Raw genomic sequence first — 17,788 nt, forward strand, 5'->3', positions numbered from 1 at the left:
TTGTTTTTGGGACTGGTGGAACTGAGAGGTTAAATGTCATCATTATTACTGACCCACCTCCCTGCAGTTGGCCTGTGCTTGTTTATGACCATTATCAGGAGTGGCAGGCTATGATAGCTGTGAGAGAGTCATAGGCCCTTCCCTGACTGAACTCATTCTCTCTCTCACAAACATACACACACACACACATGCACACACGCCCTCCCTGGAGCTTCGCTCAGTCTTTCCCACACTGATAGGGATCTGGAGCGTGCCATAAAGGCCGGCCGTAGATCAGAGCACACAACAAAGGCACTCCTCTGTCTCCTGGCCCTCTCTGAGTGCCGATAAGAGAAGACTGGCGTCCCGCCATGTCCCCAAACTCACCCCCTCCTTCCCGACCTCTTACACACACACACACACTATCACCATTCCTCACACGCCGTCGCTCCACCTGATACTCAGCACAGTCTGGTCTGCTGCTCCTCAGAGTCACGCTGCTACTGCTTACAGAGTCACTAGGGGGTAATTACACTTAAACGTTAATTTATCTTCTATAGTAGAAGCCTTATCTTCTGTCTCACAGAGAACCCACGGTTTGCTGAGGTCACTGAAGCATATAAAAATCACCTAGATATGTAAGGCAAGTACGTACATGGCATAAACGCGGATACAGATACACACTTTATACACAGTTCCAATATGTGTTATACATTCTATCTATATATGCTTTATATATAAGTTAAGCCACACAATATAATCACTAAGTTATTTGATTTTCAGATCACCCACTCTGGACACAGACATGCAATTGAGCTCACACAACTTGTACACAATGTATAATCCCTAAACAAAGCATGAAACAAAATGGGACAGTTGCACACGAGCATAAGTTCTCTGTGCCTAACCCCTAGCATCAACAAGACGGGTATAAAACATTCCAGTAGGTGGTGGAAGAGTGGAATTATCAAGCTGTTATCATAACTCTTTGGGTTTTATGATCCAGAACAAGTCATCTCTCATTAGCACCTGTTCTCAGCAACATTGTTGTAGCTAAATGCTATCAAATCCTCCTCAAAGATATGTTCCAGAGTAGACTGGACAGGAAGGTATACACCAATCCGGTATGAAATTAACATTAGCTTCTTGTTCCTAACTCATTGTCTGTTTCCTCAGCTCCTCTCACCATGAGGGTGCACTTTGTAGTCTGTGATTCCCTCTGTACACATTATTAGCTTCATTTCCCCCTTTTCTTCAATGGTCAGGACCACCAATATCCAGGTGTTATTTATGAGGTGGATCATTTTTATCGCTGCAGTGACTCTAGTATGAGTGGATCAGTCACATCAGTGCTGCTGAAGTTTTTAACACTGTGCCTACTAAGTGGTCACTTTTCCACAGCATGGTCTCTACTCTATTTGACTAGTCTCTTCTCTCCTCTTTTGCTCTTCCATATAACAAACTTGGCACCTGGAACAGGGTAGTTTGTTAGTCCCTGCTTGCTCCTGGTTCCAAACAAGCAGATTAAGGACTAAATGTGATAAGTAAACATTGCAGAAGGCTGATTAGCCAAAGGGACTCTAAAGAATGAATTTTAGAACTAGCCATTTGTAAAATCTCCAAATTACAGCAGCAGTCACCTTTGTTTTTTCTTTTTTCAGCTCACAATGGCAGCTCATAAAATTACTCTGAGGTTCAAAGACTCCACTAAAGCTCAAAGGATCACTGGCTGACCAAAGACTCCAGCAAGAGCTGGACAGTGCAATAAGGAGTTAAAATACTCAACTGATCTGTCTGAACACAACAACACGCGGATAGTAAAACAACGCTTACTGATACTGCCAACATTTGTTTTGGTTTCCAAAGCCTGTGGTTCCCTTTACAGATGGTGTCTTGCGACCTCACAGGCTAGATTTCTGGAGTGGAGGGCCTTTATGGTGGAAAACCAACCAGGAACCAAGAGAGTACAGCCAAGAAGAGTCAAGTACACTCTAAAAAGTCATTCTGGTGGAATTTAGTCAATACTTAAATATATGCACTGCTTTAAGACAAAAAACTTAATTTGAGTTATTTTGGTAGAGTTTTTATTACCTCTTGGTAACATAAATAATATAAGTGTTGTTTCAACACAATTTCCTGACTAACCTGAACTCAGTATATTCCATTAAATACTAAAAAGCAAAAAACATTTTCTGGAAACTCAGTTATTTGTTTTGGACAACGCCATTTTCTCATTCATTTGCTTTTATTTTTTGTTGTCTTTAGGTTTGCCTGTTTTTCTGTTGTGTTTATCTGTGTTTGGTGGATAGGCAGAATTAGCCAGCTAGCTTTCCTTACCTCACTGTTACAAGACACTGTTAAAACTGCTAAGAACACTTTTATGACCCTCAGGTGTATTTGTAATTTAATTATTTACTTGCTTTGAGACTTAAGGCGCAACAAGTTAAACAGAGGAAGAGGGAAACAGAGGAGAGAGAAGTTATGTTTCTATTACTGTTTTTATGAATGTTCTCATGTTCTTGCAGCATTGTTTAAATTGTTTCACACTCATTTGACTGAAATCAAGCCTTATAACTGTGACATTTATACAGTTTACATAATACATATTTTTTACTGTTTCAAATATGTGAAAGATGTGAAATGTGATCACAGTACAGAAAAAAAGTAATCATACTGTTGAACATTTTTTGTTTTTGATGGTGACATTTATTAAGTTCATGTTATATAAAATGCTTTTTACTACGTCTGACAAAGCACCTTACCATACTCAAAACACTTTGTTGGATCAATGTAAATTTACCAGAAGTCAAAACAACTCAAAAAGACTGTCGCAAAACGTTGCGTTGATTTTTCACGTTGATCCAATGCTCTGAAAAACGAATTCAAAATACCAGAAGGTGACAGAACCATGCTATGGAAAAGCACCAGGAGAGAGGTCTAACTTGTTGGTCCTTATAGGTATAAAGTCAGAGACAGTAGCTTAGTGGTCACTGGACATTGCACTGTTTGTATATGTTTTTGTTGGTGGACGATTATCAGTCTAGCAGTGACATTAATGTTTAAAAACTCCAGCAGCATTACTGTGTCTGATCCACTTGTACCAGCCTAACACACACTAACCATCATGTCAATGTCTCTGCAGTACAGACATCAATCCACCCCCAAATAACACCTGCTATGTGATGATTTTGTGAGGGGTCACAGACATGCACTCATTCACACTGGTTCTTCTGCCTTATCAAACCAAAACTGATAGCCACAGACAAGCATTTCATTCCTCTGTTTCTCAGCCATTGTGAGACAGCGCTGGCTTGCGTTGGGTCTGTGGAGAGTTCAATGGTTGGCCGTTAGCTATGTGTGTCCGGCCGGCCTGGCCCTTATTGTGAAGCAGTCAGAGTGGCTGAATTGCACCCAGCCAAGGCTACTGAAGGGGATTACACTAGGAGCTGTGTGTGTGTGTGTGTGTGTGCGCGTGTGTGTGTTTGTGCAGGGGGAATGCCCGCTGGCCCCTCTCCTGGGAGAGAGTGTGGGAAAAGTGGCTGAAAGCTGGCAAGCAACAACGAGGTCTGAGCTGGTGGGCGAACGCCAAGCCAATGTGGGGCATATGGTGGTTATTCAACTTCCCGGGTGCGAGTGGAGGGTTCACGCTGCTCTCCGGCCTGCCCCGCAGTTCCCCCTCTATCCCTCCAGCTCTACATCACTCCATTTCCCCTGGCCTCAGCCCAGCACAGCAGATGGCTGCTTAGGCCTGGTGCTAGCAACAGGTGAACTAAAGCATGCAGAAGTTTGAGGACCTCTCGTCAAAATAGACGGAATTATATGTTACACTTTCTCTGCTGGGAGCTAAATTAAATATGGTATTTTCTACATGTATCTTTATCTGTTCCAATATTTGGGTGATATATTTTATCCTCTTAACAATATGTAATAAATACAGGTGAACCATAACATTTTAACCACCCAACTAATATTATAGCTTCCATTTGTGCCACCAAAACAGCTCTGATTCAAGGCATAGGCTCCTCAATGTCTCAGAAGTTGTCGTGCGTTATCTGACACCAAGACATTAGCAGCAAGCCCTTGAAGTCCTATAACTTACGAGGTGGGGCCCCTGTAGATCAGCCTATTTCTTACCATTACATCCCAGATGTTTGACTGGATTGAGATCTGAGGAATTTGGAGCCTAGGTCAACACCTTGAAGTCTTTGTCTTGTTTTTTAAATCATTCCTGAACTATATTTTGCAGTGTGGCAAGGTACATTATCCTGTTGAAGAGGCCACTACCATTAGGGAATACCATTCCCATAAAGAGGCCACTTTGTCTGCAGCAATGTTTCTTCATCTTCCCATAGTGCCATCACGTTTCTAGGTAAGTGACACACACGCACCTAGCCATTTACATATTGTAAAAGAAAATGTGATTTATCAAACCAAGCCACCAACTTCAATTGCCCCAGGATCATCAAATCAGGTTTATTGTCACATCACATATATACCCACATGTAAGGTGGGTAAAAACCTTGGGGGCATAGTTCCTCACAGTAGTAAAAATTTAGCAGTACAAAGTAGCATAGACCCAATAAAGTACAGTATATACACAGTCTAACTTAGATTTAAATACATAAGAGTACACTGTACGTATACTTTGCACATTTGAAATATTAAAATATATTGCACTGTGTAAATATACATGGTGTTATATATAACTAGAAAATAAATAAACATATAAATTACATTAACAATTTACATATGAGTGTTTGGGGCATAGGTTGGAAAAATTTGAAAAATTTTGTGACAAAAAAGACCTGGAGGGTGCAGGTAATAAAGAAGCCATCTTGGAGCCAACTGGTCCTGGACTGCATGCTTCTGTAAGCAGTGAGAACAGCTTGGGTGGGAGGAGTCCTTTATGATATGGTCTTCCTCAGACAGTGGCTTGAGTATAGATCCAGGAAGTTTCCTTTAAATTTAAGGTTATTAAAGGTAAATTCCTTTGGATTGTTAATAAACAGTAGTCTACGAGCATAGCCGCAAGAATTTAGAGGTGTATTTAGAGGTGCTGTGCACTGTGCATCCGCTCTCCACAACCTTGAAAGCCTTGCTATGGTATCATGTACCTAAAGTATCATGAACCAAACTTTGAATCAGAAAATTAAAAAGTGAACATGTATTTATTTTTTATGCTGTGTATTCATTAAATTTCCTCAGCCACATTCGTACACTCTAAAATTACCTTACTATTTCATTTCAACTTAAAAAATGACATACTTCCAAGTGATAAGTTGAGTTCTTTGATGTTTCATTTCCACCTTAAATGCTGCCGAGAAATTCACATAGTCACTCTATATTAAAGATACACCTTAAACTGTGAAGCAGTTACAGGGGCCTGGACAAAACTACTGCATCATTTAAGGTGACACAAAGCTGCAACCTGGAGGAATAGACAACTAGTTAGCTTCTCTTTTTTTTATTCCACCTTAATTGCTGCAGCTGTTAAAGAATGGCCCATACAGTTCAGGTGGGAGGGCCCCTTATCAAAATTTGGCTTAGGGCCCCAGGAAAGTCTTGACCAACTCTGGCACTTCCCTTTGCAGAGCTTTCCACTCGAGAGCGCTGCAGTTCCCGTACCAGGTGGTTTTAGATACAGCCTGTCAGAGCACTCTACACAGTGCAAAAGTAGAATGTTCTAAGGATGCAGGGGTTCATGCCAAACCTCCTCAGCCATCTGAGGTAGAAGAGGTGCTGTTCACTGTGTGCTCTGACTCATTTCTGTCATAGCCAACGTTAATGATTTTAGTAGTTTTTGCTACTGTAGCTCCTCTGTGGGATTGTATCAGATGGGCCAGTATTTGCTCCTCATGCACATCATTGAACCTTAGACACCCACCCCTTCATCAGATGTCCTTCCTCTAAGCATTTTTTATAGTCCTAAACACCGCAATCTGGGAACACCCCTCAAAACCTGTCACTTTTAAGACTCTCTAAGCCAGTTATCTAGTCATTACAAATGGGCACTTCTACTTTTGCCAATGTTTTCTTCTTCCAACACATGCTGCCTAATATATCCTGCCCCCTAATGATTGATATTACTATCACACTAACATTGTAGCTGATCAGTGTAATTAAGAAGGACAAAAGCAGACACAAATGACTCTTTTAAGAAACATTTGTCAGATATGTTCACATGGCATTTTATATATGACCTTGAGAAGGTACAGCCAGTCAAATTGGTTAACTTTCTTTTAAGTGTGGCAAATCTGTGTCAAGATGCAGCTTTAGTGTCCCAGATTAACCTTTATCATCTGATATATCTGAACCGACAGTGCAAATGAGCAGTAGGAGTCAGAGATGTTCTGGTGCTTGACCGCTGCAGAAGGTCTGTGAAGTGTTTTAGTTGATGAAACTGGATTTCCACACGCCACACCAGGTCTGGATTTAGTGGCCTGGCCACAAAAGAGCAAGTCTCATTGAGTACAGTTGTGTTTCATGTTCTTGCGGTTGGTCCAGCTGGTTCTGGCTGAGTCTTGTGTTCCACTTGAAATCCTCTTGCCCTGGAGTTAGACCTCCAACACTCATGGCATCTTCAGTTAGACTCCCTGACCACTCAACACTTTTCCTTCTGATCTCCCCTATTTTCTTCCAAAGCAAAAGCAGGCTTTACAGAGCTCAGTCCAGATCCAGATGGCACAAAGCTACTGCCCAGGCTGAGGTCAGCATTGTAAAGTAGTGTTAAGTATTTATCTGTACGTATAGAGTGAAAAAGCATGAAGGTATATATTTTAAAGGTAAAGCATGGCCATTAAGATTCAGCTGTGCACTTTAAAAAGCACACTGCATTATACTTTACAGAGTTAATTTATTTTCTGTCCCATTTTTACTTCAGTAACAGCCTCTACTGTACTGGAATTGCTTCATGTTACATGTTGGAAAAATTTGGCAAGGATTTAAAAGCATTCAGCCACAAAAGCATTAGTGAGGTCATGTAATGGTGTTGAATGTTTAGTTTTGGATCATGAACAGCATTCTTCCTCATCCTTGTGTTATTGGATGATTGATAAGTCCCATCACACCAGAGAATGCAGTTTATATATTCCATGGCCAAATGATTGTTTTTTTTATTGCCCTTTTGGCACAAGCATTGCACTGGGCATCATGACCTTAGGTTCATATGCAGCTGTTATATAACGTCACATTTCATCATTCAAGCACTTTTTTATATGAATGCACAGATTTATGTGTCTACAACTGGTGCATTTTAAAGTAGCTGGAAACAAACTTAGGTAAACTATCCCCCCACCCCTTGCTTAAGTGTACATCGGCCGTGGATGTTGAGGGGGATACATGGTTGTTTCTTCACTTACCTGGAGAAAAGGAATTAATGCTTCTGTACTTCTTGGTTTACACTTAAACAATATCTCTGTGACTACTGACCAATCACAGTCAATACAAAACAAGACGCAAGGCATAGTGTCATTCCTGAAGAGGTGCGCGTTGGGCGACACAGAAGTATAAATTAGGCTTAAGGGTGATAGAAACATTTGACATATAGTGTAATGTCTGTTTAGTGTGGAACATACATTACTCACATATTATTAGCATTAAAATATTAAAACAAAATTAAAATATGGCACGTAAGTTCCATTTTTAATCACTTTTTCAGAGAGGCTGGTAATAAGACCTCACCCTGAATCTTCCAGTGAATTTTACATTCTCTCTGCAGTACTACAGCAGCTGTTCTGCACCTGATAGATACGAAATACTCTGTTACACCTGAAGAAATGCATCAGATTCAGTCATTCTTTAACAATAAGCGAATGGCTTCCAGCAGCAGTGGCCCAGGTGTGCCACAGACATTAAGAAGCACCACCACTCTGCAGATGTTGGATGTTAAATGTTGGGGCACTGCACAATGCCCAGAGGTCACTGGTTCTGAGCTTTTCCCACACTGAAGGAGAACTGATGGAGTTACCAGTGTGAGGTGAGGGGTCAGCGGCTAACGTCTGACTGCTGGGGTTCTGTTCACACTGCACACAGAGAGCCGATTCTTACCCTGCCAGTTCAGCAGCCTTTGAAATGCCACACTGCCAGGCAGGAAGGCGGATACCATCCAAGCACACTGCAGGCCCAAGTGTCCCTAAACTCACATGATGCCAAGCATTTTCTGCCAGAATGATCAATAAAGCACAGTTTATATGTTAATTGAGTAACCAACACAGTTAATTTAAAAAAAGGACTGAAAATAAAACTAAAATACACAATGTTGGTGTCATAGATTTTATTAATGTGGATTCAAGTGCATTTTATGTATTTTTCAGTCTCTTGGACCAAAGCAAATAAAGAATATATTCAGTATTTAGTGTGTATGAATTTTGTGTTTATTAAAGCGTATATTTATAGCATTTAGCTGATCTTCTCATCCAGAGTGTGGAATTGAATCTGGGTCTGTCATGCTGGAGTCAGCAGTGTTGCCCACAACACTACACTAACATGTACATTCCTTTTAAACATTAGTTTTCAGCATTAAAAAATATCTGCTCATATTTTTCACACATCCAAAGACTGAATATGCGTCTCATAATATCAGACATATTCAAATGTTGTGGTCTGGGTTCTTGAGTGGCCAGTCTGTCTTTCTGATAACACCAGCATTTACTTTATTTTTAAATTGCAAGTCTTCTTCTTTTTAGTTTAGTTCCTTTTCTCAGTGACAGCTTCTTGAGAGCTTCATATCTTTTTAGACCCACAGGATTGAGTAGGCATGTGATTTTCTCCTGTTTTTCAAAGACAAAAGCTTCAGCTACTGTTTATCCAAATGTGACAGGTTTGGAGGTCTACCAGTTGTGGTTGTTATGAGTTCCGTTTTCTTTATATTTTGCATTATTATTTGAATGCCAATTTCGGAAAGCTCCCCTTTTCTTTATGCAAATAGATTGTCTTATTTCTAATCTGCTCAAAAATATCTCCTGAGGAATAAAGAAGAGTGGTGTCTTATTTTGCAGGGTGCTATATGCACACTTTAAATAAAAATAAAAATAAATTCAGTGCGAAGACAGTGTGCACATATTTTCACTCACCCCTCACACACACAGCTGGCAGAGTTATTAGGGGCATTCACTACTTGCACAGAGACTGCTGATATAGGCTCAGTGTGTGTATGTGTGTGTGTGCTGGGATGCAGAAGCTCATGGAGGGTGTCTGCCTGACCCGTGGCAGGTGTGTGTGTCTGGTCTGTATTTTTAGATGGTGCTGAACTTTCTGGAAGGGATAGGGCATAAACACACTCTTTTGCAATTCATCTGTTGCATCTGTTGCCTGGTCAGCATTACTGAGGTCAAATGACCAGGAGAGAAAGTCCAGCTCCAAAAGGCTTACACAAGTTCTGACTCATGCATTATTCCAAAACTCTACACATGAAACAAAAAACGCAGTCTTAATGACTTTTAGGCTGGGATGTATGTGGGAGTGTAACTGCATGGCCTCAAAGTCACCAACGACTTCTTTTATTAACGTTCCTGTCAAAATGGCCAATAAGTGCAACAGTATCAGTATCAGTAATAAATCAGGGAACCTCTGTTTAACACAACATTGCATAGAAGCCTATAAGGACTAAATATAGTTTTTATGTTTTAGTGATCAATCTTAGTGATTATTATGTGAACACGGGCAGACCCTTAGTTTGAATTAATTGAAAAGTTCATCCTTTTTTATTTGTCTATTTCCTTTTCTGACACAGCCCCCGGTCTCCTAGGGTTATGTGTTGGAGCCCTGCTTCAAGTGACTGTCTGTGAGGAGACTGGTGTGTTTTCCCTGTGTCTCTGTGGGTTTCCTCAGAGTGCTCTGGTTTCCACTCACAATAATGGTATCATGTCCATAGGACTGAGTGAATGTGTGATGCCCTGCAATGGACTGGCACCCTGTCCTGGGTGTGTTCCTGCCTTGTGCCTTGGTAGGCCCCAGACCAACTGTGAGCCTGAACTAGATAAGAGGTTATAGACAATGTATGAATGAAGTTCTAGACAGCTGAATTAAATGGGCAGGCTGTGACTCTTGAACAGAACTGCATTACACAGTGATTTGATTGTAATCTTATTGCACAGATCTTGGACATAGACACAGTACATAGTCATAGGTTGTAGCTTGAAATGAATGTGGCAACAAAGGTTGGGTGGATGATTAAAAAGTAACCAAAAACAGTAACAAGAGAGAGTGGTGAATAAAGTTAGTTACAAATGTCAGTTAAAATTTTTTCTTTCTGTTTATTACTTTATATATTATCTTCAACCTGTCTTTTTTCGGAACATTAAGGCAGTTGGTATGTAACGTGCTGTCAGTGTCCCACCACTTGGAGCACAATCTTTTAAAAATACTCATTTTAACGGTTGTGTTTTTTCTGAGTTAGAAACAGACGAGGGCCTTTTTCTTTTCCTAGTTCCATGTCCTCGGCAAGAACAGTGAGTAGGCGGGACAGAGGGGAAAGAAGAGAGCAATGTGTGTGTGTGTGTGTGTGTGTGTGTGTGTGTGTGTGTGTGGAGGAGGGGGGAGTTATTGGCGTGAAAATGTTCTTCGGAAGTCGTAGTTCCAGGCGACGCGCTCCTGGCAGCCCCCTCCGCTTCCTGTGTGCGGCCGGCACAGGGCAGGGCAGCCGCCAGGAGAGTGGCAGGGCGAGAGAGGGAGCGAGGGACGAAGGGAGGGAGTGAGCGAGGGGGGAGGAGGAGGAGGAGGTAGAGTTCAGCAGAGAGCAACACTTTCCCACAGTCTGGGGATTTGACACATGGCTCTCACACATTCCACAGCCTGTGGCCGACCGGGCCTGAGCCAGAGCGAGAGAGAGAGAGAGGAAAGAGAGGGAGGGACGACAGAAAAGAGAGTGGGTAGAGAAGAGTAGGGAATAATGAAAAATTGGACAAGGAGAGAAGAGAGGGAGAGAGAGAAAGGAAGGGAGGAAAAAGAGGGAAGGAGTGAAGAAAGAGGTGAGAAAAACAGCAGAAAGAGAGAGAGAGAGGAGTTGGTGGGGTGGTGGTCCAGGGGTCCGCCCTTGGCACTCGCTCCTGCTGTGGAGTCATGGAATGAGAGGTTCATGTGCATCCCATAGTGTGCTCTTAACCCTCCCCTGACTGCTGTTTGTGTGTGTGTGTCATACACTTCTGGCCAAAGTCACAGACCAGCATTCATTGAATTATTTTGCAGTCAGGATGGCCATCAGGGAAGGGATCACCATTTTCCAGTGCCAGGAAAACATTGTGTTTAACTGACAATTACACAGAAGCTTCCAACAATAATATTGATCTTTTTTAGAATTTTGCCTTCATTACAGCCTTGATTCCTTTCCAGAGACTCATTCTCACTGCTACAGGGATGTTTTCCACACTTCTAAAGTTTAGTCTTCTTTAAACATTGGTTGTTTTTTCTGCTTCTTACAATCATATCATTTGAAACACATTGCTGAAAACAAAGCCTTTACGGTAATTGCATTAACATTAGATTTGCTTTTTGCTTTTTGATGTTTCTGATACTGTATGATATAATCATATACTCATTCACCTTAATCAGGGTTGCAACACTATACACAACACAACAACATTATAATGGAGACCATGAGCTGTTGGGCTCAGCTGAAATCCTATAATAAATAAGGTTAAACAATCATTCATTGTCTGTAACCACTTATCCAGTTCAGGTTCACGGTGGGTCCAGAACTTACCCCGAATCATTGTGCAGGAAAACACCCTGGACAGGACACCAGCCCATCGCAGGGTATTACACTCTCCCTCACTTTGTATGATATACTTCAATCTATAAAACAGAAGGAAATGTGGGTTTGTTCAGCAATGCACTCGGCGTAAAGGTGTATGTTAGGAGCTTCCTTTGTGTGATTTACATTAGCCTTCAAGCTAGAACGCAACCTCAGGCTCCAAGCCCTTGATATGTTTTGACTCATTTGAAATGCATGTGAAGTAAGAGCAGGGATGTGTACCTATAGTACTTTGCAGACCTTTTCCCTTGAATGCACTGATAGCAATAAGGCTACAGAGAAATATTGCTATGGCGTGCTGTCAGAGTCTAAATTTCTTTTGACTCTTTGTTTATTGGAAGGAAATATGTATTTGTATGTGGATATATTATTGAATTCAGTGTGTGTGTGTGTGTTTGTGTGAGTGTTTGGCCCAGGCCTCACCCATCAAAAACACATTCCCCAGTTCATGACCTGAAGCTAATACCGCTTGTCTGATGTGTGGGAGGCCTACACAGGTCGTTTATTTATTCCCAGATTAGGTGTGCCTAGGAACGAAGGAGATTTGAAATAAACTCCATCAAATCCTATGAATCTTGGAACATAATTCAGCATCACCCATTTCTCAGTTTGACACAATATTGGTAGAAGATGCCCCAACACACACAGCTGTTGCTAAGACTCATGTTTGCCACCGAGGTTCCGTTTTAAGCACTGATCACTGTCAGCTTTTCCCTCCTTGGTTGGGCTCATCTGGTTTTCGCATCAGGGGGGTGGTTGCTTGTTTCTGAGTACAAAAGTGTGTGCAACAGTTGGCTGCCTGGAACTGTCATTCTGCAGGAAGTGTGGGTGCACTTGGTCACTTTCATCTGGCCTGACATGCCCCCTTCCCCCATCTAAAAGGCACTACTGTTTAAAGAAAACAGATCCACTGGTGACATCACTGTTTAAAGAGTTGCTGTGGCAAACTGAACACCAAGTTTGGGATATCACTGTCATTACTCCATCGAAGATGAGGAGAAACTCCTGCTAAACTAAACAATGACATGTAAAGCTTGTGAAACACATTTTAACAAATATTTTACCTATTTTCATTGTCATTTCTTACTGATACTCATTGCTCAGGCTACCACGCAGTGAGGTACATAGGAGGAGAATAATGTCTTATTCTCACAAACATTTGTGCCACCCACTGTAAAGCCAAATATAATTGGATGATTCCACTTCTCAGTTCTGAGTTATGTCAGTGATTAATGGCACGTATTAGGCCTTCAGTTCAACTCCTGAAGTCCAAACGAGTTGGAGAGCTTGACTAACAGCTTAAAATGCCCTGAGGGGTCTCCACTTAAAAAAATATAAAAATAAATAATAAAAAATTCTCAGTTACATGTTTAAGTTAGCAATGAAAAATCAGGCACGTATTGGCTGATCAATTACATGTGATGAAAGAATTATATAAGCATTACATTTTGCCCAAACCACTGCTGGAATTTAAATGAAACCTGAGAGTAGAGGTTAGTTTTTTACTCTCTAAGCTATCTTTAAGCAGTGTTCCTTCCTCTCTCTCTCTCTCTCTCTCTCTCTCTCTCTCTCTCAGTCTCTCAGTCTCTGTGACCAGGCTTTGAAGTGGCAGCCAAGGCCACGTGGCCCTTCCTCTTCCTCTCCCCTGCTCTTCCCTAAATAAACTGTTCTGCATGGTGTGATTTTAAAGGAACCGGGAGGTCGCCCTCCTGCCAATTAGAACCTCAGCTCGGGAAGACGAGGCTTGGGAAAATCAGCCTCCCTCCACAGACGACAGACCACCCGTACGCCCCTTGATTTAAACCACAGGGTCAGGAGACGACTCAGGAGGAGAAAAGAGGCGAACTGGCGTGAGACGCTTGGAGAGGGAAAAAAGAAATGTGGGGCAGATCTGGGAGCAGCTGATGAAAGGAGGGAAAACCATTTCTTCCTTCAGTGCCTGTCTGCTCTTCAGGGTCCAACCTAATCACAAATTAGTGAAATTAGCAATTACACAAGAAGCTGTGGGAAACCCTCTCTGCTCGGGGTCAAGATAAAAACACCTCCAGATGATCGCAAAGACTGAACAGCCTTGGGATAAAATGGGGGGAAAAGTGGTGTGGGGTGGGGGGGTTAAAGCGCTACTTTCAATCATCAACCCAAAAACAGCAACAAAGGCAGGAAAGCGTTGAAGGGGCTGGGTCAGGTTCCCCTGATTCACCCCTGACACAGTAGCTTCCGGAATAATTAGAATTTGCCCCCTGTACTCCCCCCTCTAGCCCCCTTATATCACATCCTCCATTCTCATTCAGTAGATCCTGTCATCCATCCATGCCATGTGATATAGTTATTAAAGGATTGATATTTAACCCCTTGCACAGACATGGAAGCCCACACTTCAAATTTTTATGGATATTTCTGATTACAAATGTCAAAAAGGTAGGATAAGCCATTGGTAAAAGGGTTAAATATTACATGTTGCATCCTAATAAACTCATTACAAAGTGACACAATTGGCCGTTTGCCCTATATGTACAGCAGTTGATCAGTCAAATGCTGATGGTGTTTAAATTGGGTTTAGTTGGTTTGGGACAGGGATGTCACTGGTTCATACCCCTCATCCAGCAGGAAAATTATGGGTGGTGGGAGAAAAGGATTAACACAGTCCCTCTTCCTGGATCCATGGCTGAGGTACCCTTGAGCGAGGCACCTAACCCCCAGCTACTCCCCGGACACCAGGAATAGCTGTGCTCAGTAGTGTGGGTTAAATGCAGAAACACATTTTGTAGAATGCTGTACAATGACCAGTAAATGCACATTTCATTTCATTTTATTTCAATCCATTTTATGGCAGTAGGCCTGTAAGTAATGCTGATTTTCCACTGCCTACACTACACGACTACTTGACTCTACTCACTTTTTGGTAAATGGTAGCTGGTTTGTTTTCCAATACCACAGCTTCCCCCCAAATTGTAGCTGGGGCCGTCACAAAACATTATCAACTAAAAGGATAGTGGGTTTTGGAAAACAACAAGAAGAGCACAAGTAATATTCAGAGTTGTTTACTTATCATGTAATTGGGTATTATGTTTTGTTTTTTTGTTTTTTTTTTTTAATACAACATATGTTCAGACATATCAGTGGAAAATTAGTTTCATTCCTTGTTGCACCCACTAGCTTTTGCTGGAGTCTTTCCTCTGCCACCAATTCTTTGAACATGTGTCTTCAGAGGGCCATAATACAATTTTATGAGCTACCATTTTGAGTCAGATAAAAACAAATGTGTTTGCTACTGTAGCTTGGAGATGTTAGTAAATAGCTAGATAGTTTTAGGATTCTGCATTTTGCTGCATAGAATGACAAGTCTCTCTGTCTGATCAGTGCTCTGCAAGGTTTACACATCATGGTTTAGGCCCTACTCAGCTCTTTTGGAATCATGACTGAGCAGGTACTAAAATAATTACCCATTTCCAGGTTCCAGGTACCAAATTCACCTAATGGAAAAGCAAAAAGCAAAGCAGAGTCAAGCAGAGTAGTGCAGATAACCTGCAGTGGAAAAGCACTATTAGTTTTCTTTTATAGTTTCTGGAGCTGAGGCTAACGCTGTTAACAAAAGCTAAATGTTAATAGCGAGCCACGTCAATCTATTCTGCAAAAATATGGCCAGAACCTCTTTGTACCCACTCAGAACACATCCATGCTGGTAAAAAGGCCACAGAGACTGGATGAGGAAAATTACAACAGTTAGATTTATCACTGAACCGTACCTTTATTGTTTACACCACCATCTACTGCTGTGATTTCATCATGCACCACTATTTTAAACCCAGCTTTCATCTTCTACTGCATACCTCATTGCCCAATTCTGTTATGTTAGCTAGCAAAAACCCATGCTGGTCTGCATCGCAGTGAGTGATGTGGGAAAGAGAGAGTCATATACTCTGGAACTCACATTCCCTGTCTTTTGGGCCAATGCTTAGACAGTTACACCACTTGGGAGTTTCAATATATTAATATTCAATAGAGTATGCATTGATTTCTTTTTTTCTTCTTTTTTTTGTACTTAATGAGTCAGATTCAATTGTGGCCTATTCTGCAATCTCATGATGTGTTTTCAAAAGAATCAGAATTAAGTTGTAGGGTCAGAGATTTGCAGCCTTAGACATGCACCTTCACTTTCACTTGCACTGTAACTATTAACATGTTCTTTCTGTGTTACTGTTCCTCTGACCTGACTGACCCTTCAAATACGAGCAGGTCCTAGCATGGTCATGGCAGTGGTACTGACCTTATACTAGCAGCCCTTTACTGTTTTGATTCGTAATTACTTGTGAATCTGTAGCAGTGCTGCTGGAATCACAAATCAGACGCCCCAGACTGGTGCGGGTGCTAGGTGAGTTACCCTGTGCCAGTCACAGGCAGCCCCAGCCCCCCACTCCCCCACCCCCTCCCTCTCCCTACACCCTCCTCCCCACTCCGTCTCTCTCCTTGGATGGCTTGAAGATGTTGAGACCCTTTGATCTGAGGGTGAGATGTTTTGCTCAGCTTGGCGGGCGCCAGGCAGTGCACCCACCCATCCACCCACCCACACGTACACACACATACACATACATGCACACACTCACTTGTCAGCAGCACTCCCTCCCCCATTCCTTTTGTGTGAGAACATGGTGGATTAGTGGCTGCTTGAGAGCTGCTAATGATGGCCTCCGTTTGATCTGCAGGCCCCAATTACCCCTCACAGGATCGCCCATCAGGACAGACCTGCCCCTGACCCCCCGGCCTGTCACACACAGTCCCACAGAAGCCATTAGGGATGACAGGACGCTTTCTGTCAGTCTCACTCTAGATTGTGTTTAAAGCTGATGAACTCGCATGATCTTATGATGGGTTCCATACTCCACAACCTCTGTGTTCATATTACTAGACTAAAGCAATACACATCAGTTTTATTCTGAGAAGTTTACACAGTTTTCAGAGCTAAATCTATTTCATATGTGCTTCTAGACTGGATTATTTTGAAACTTTACCCAGTTCATTTTATATTTAGCCAATTAGCCAAAAGGGTCCTATGTGCACTCGAGTTTATGTGAGGTTTCTTTGCATGTGTGCATGCTGCAGCCTGCGTGTTATTATGTGTGTGTGTGTGTGTGTGTATACACATCTGCCAATGGGTAGGCGTGTGTGTGGGTGTTGTGTATGTGCCATGAGGAACATTTACCTGGGAGAATAGTGTCTCACACTTTCTTTGTGGATTTCAGTTCAGAGTTCTGTGTGCACAGAGAGAGAGAGAGAGAGAGAGATTGTATATTGCTGTGGGTTAGTGATGTTATTTGATACAACATCAGAGTTTGCAATATTCACATACAAAATCAGCAGGACCTCCTGTACCGCAGGCTTCAGTCCACTATTCTATGTGAATAATGCCAGACCCTAAAAAATGTTATGCCTTGTTGTGATGTTAGCATTAACCAGCCCTAAGAGCTTTAGGGGGAAAAAATCCAAGATGTGTTTTGAACAATATTTCATTTCATATACTGTGTCACAAACCAAACAGGGCACCACGGTGGTGCAGCAGGTAGGGTCACAGTCACATAGCTCCAGGGACCTGGAGGTTGTGGGTTCGAGTGACTGTCTGTGAGGAATTTGGTGTGTTCTTTCTGTGTCTACATGGGTTTCCTCCCACGGTCCAAAAACACATGTTGGTAGGTGGATTGGTGACTCAAAAGTGTGTGACTGAATGTGAGAGCGTGTGTCGCCCTGTGAAGGACTGGCGCCCCCTTCAAGGTGTGATCCCGCCTTGCGCCCATTGAACTGCGACCCTGAAATAGATAAGTGGTTACAGACAATGAATGAATGAATGAATGAATGAACAAACCAAATAAGTGGACTGGGGGCCGTTGAGCATTGACCAATACCTCTACTATATTTTGTTTAAATATGTAAATGTTTGTTGCAAAAGCTGCGCAACATGCTGGGATTTTTTTTATTATTTTTTTTTCTCAGCATTATCTTTAAATAATAATTACATAATAAATACAAAATAATAACAGCTGTTTCTTATTCATGGGACTATGGCTT

At 41.9% G+C, this 17,788-nt stretch overlaps 1 long non-coding RNA gene across 1 annotated transcript in view; it reads left to right on the forward strand.

Moving 5' to 3' along the window:
* LOC136692931 (uncharacterized) overlaps positions 1 to 8,234 on the forward strand; it is a 46,001-nt gene extending 37,767 nt beyond the window's left edge. The window contains exons 2-4 of the long non-coding RNA XR_010802002.1: positions 3,470 to 3,743; positions 4,226 to 4,348; positions 7,697 to 8,234. This is a non-coding gene — a long non-coding RNA (uncharacterized lncRNA). The remainder of the gene's footprint in view (positions 1 to 3,469; positions 3,744 to 4,225; positions 4,349 to 7,696) is intronic.
* Positions 8,235 to 17,788: the final 9,554 nt, after the last annotated feature.

Source organism: Hoplias malabaricus, chromosome 3, assembly GCF_029633855.1.
Source record: "Hoplias malabaricus isolate fHopMal1 chromosome 3, fHopMal1.hap1, whole genome shotgun sequence".
Lineage (NCBI taxonomy): Eukaryota > Metazoa > Chordata > Actinopteri > Characiformes > Erythrinidae > Hoplias > Hoplias malabaricus.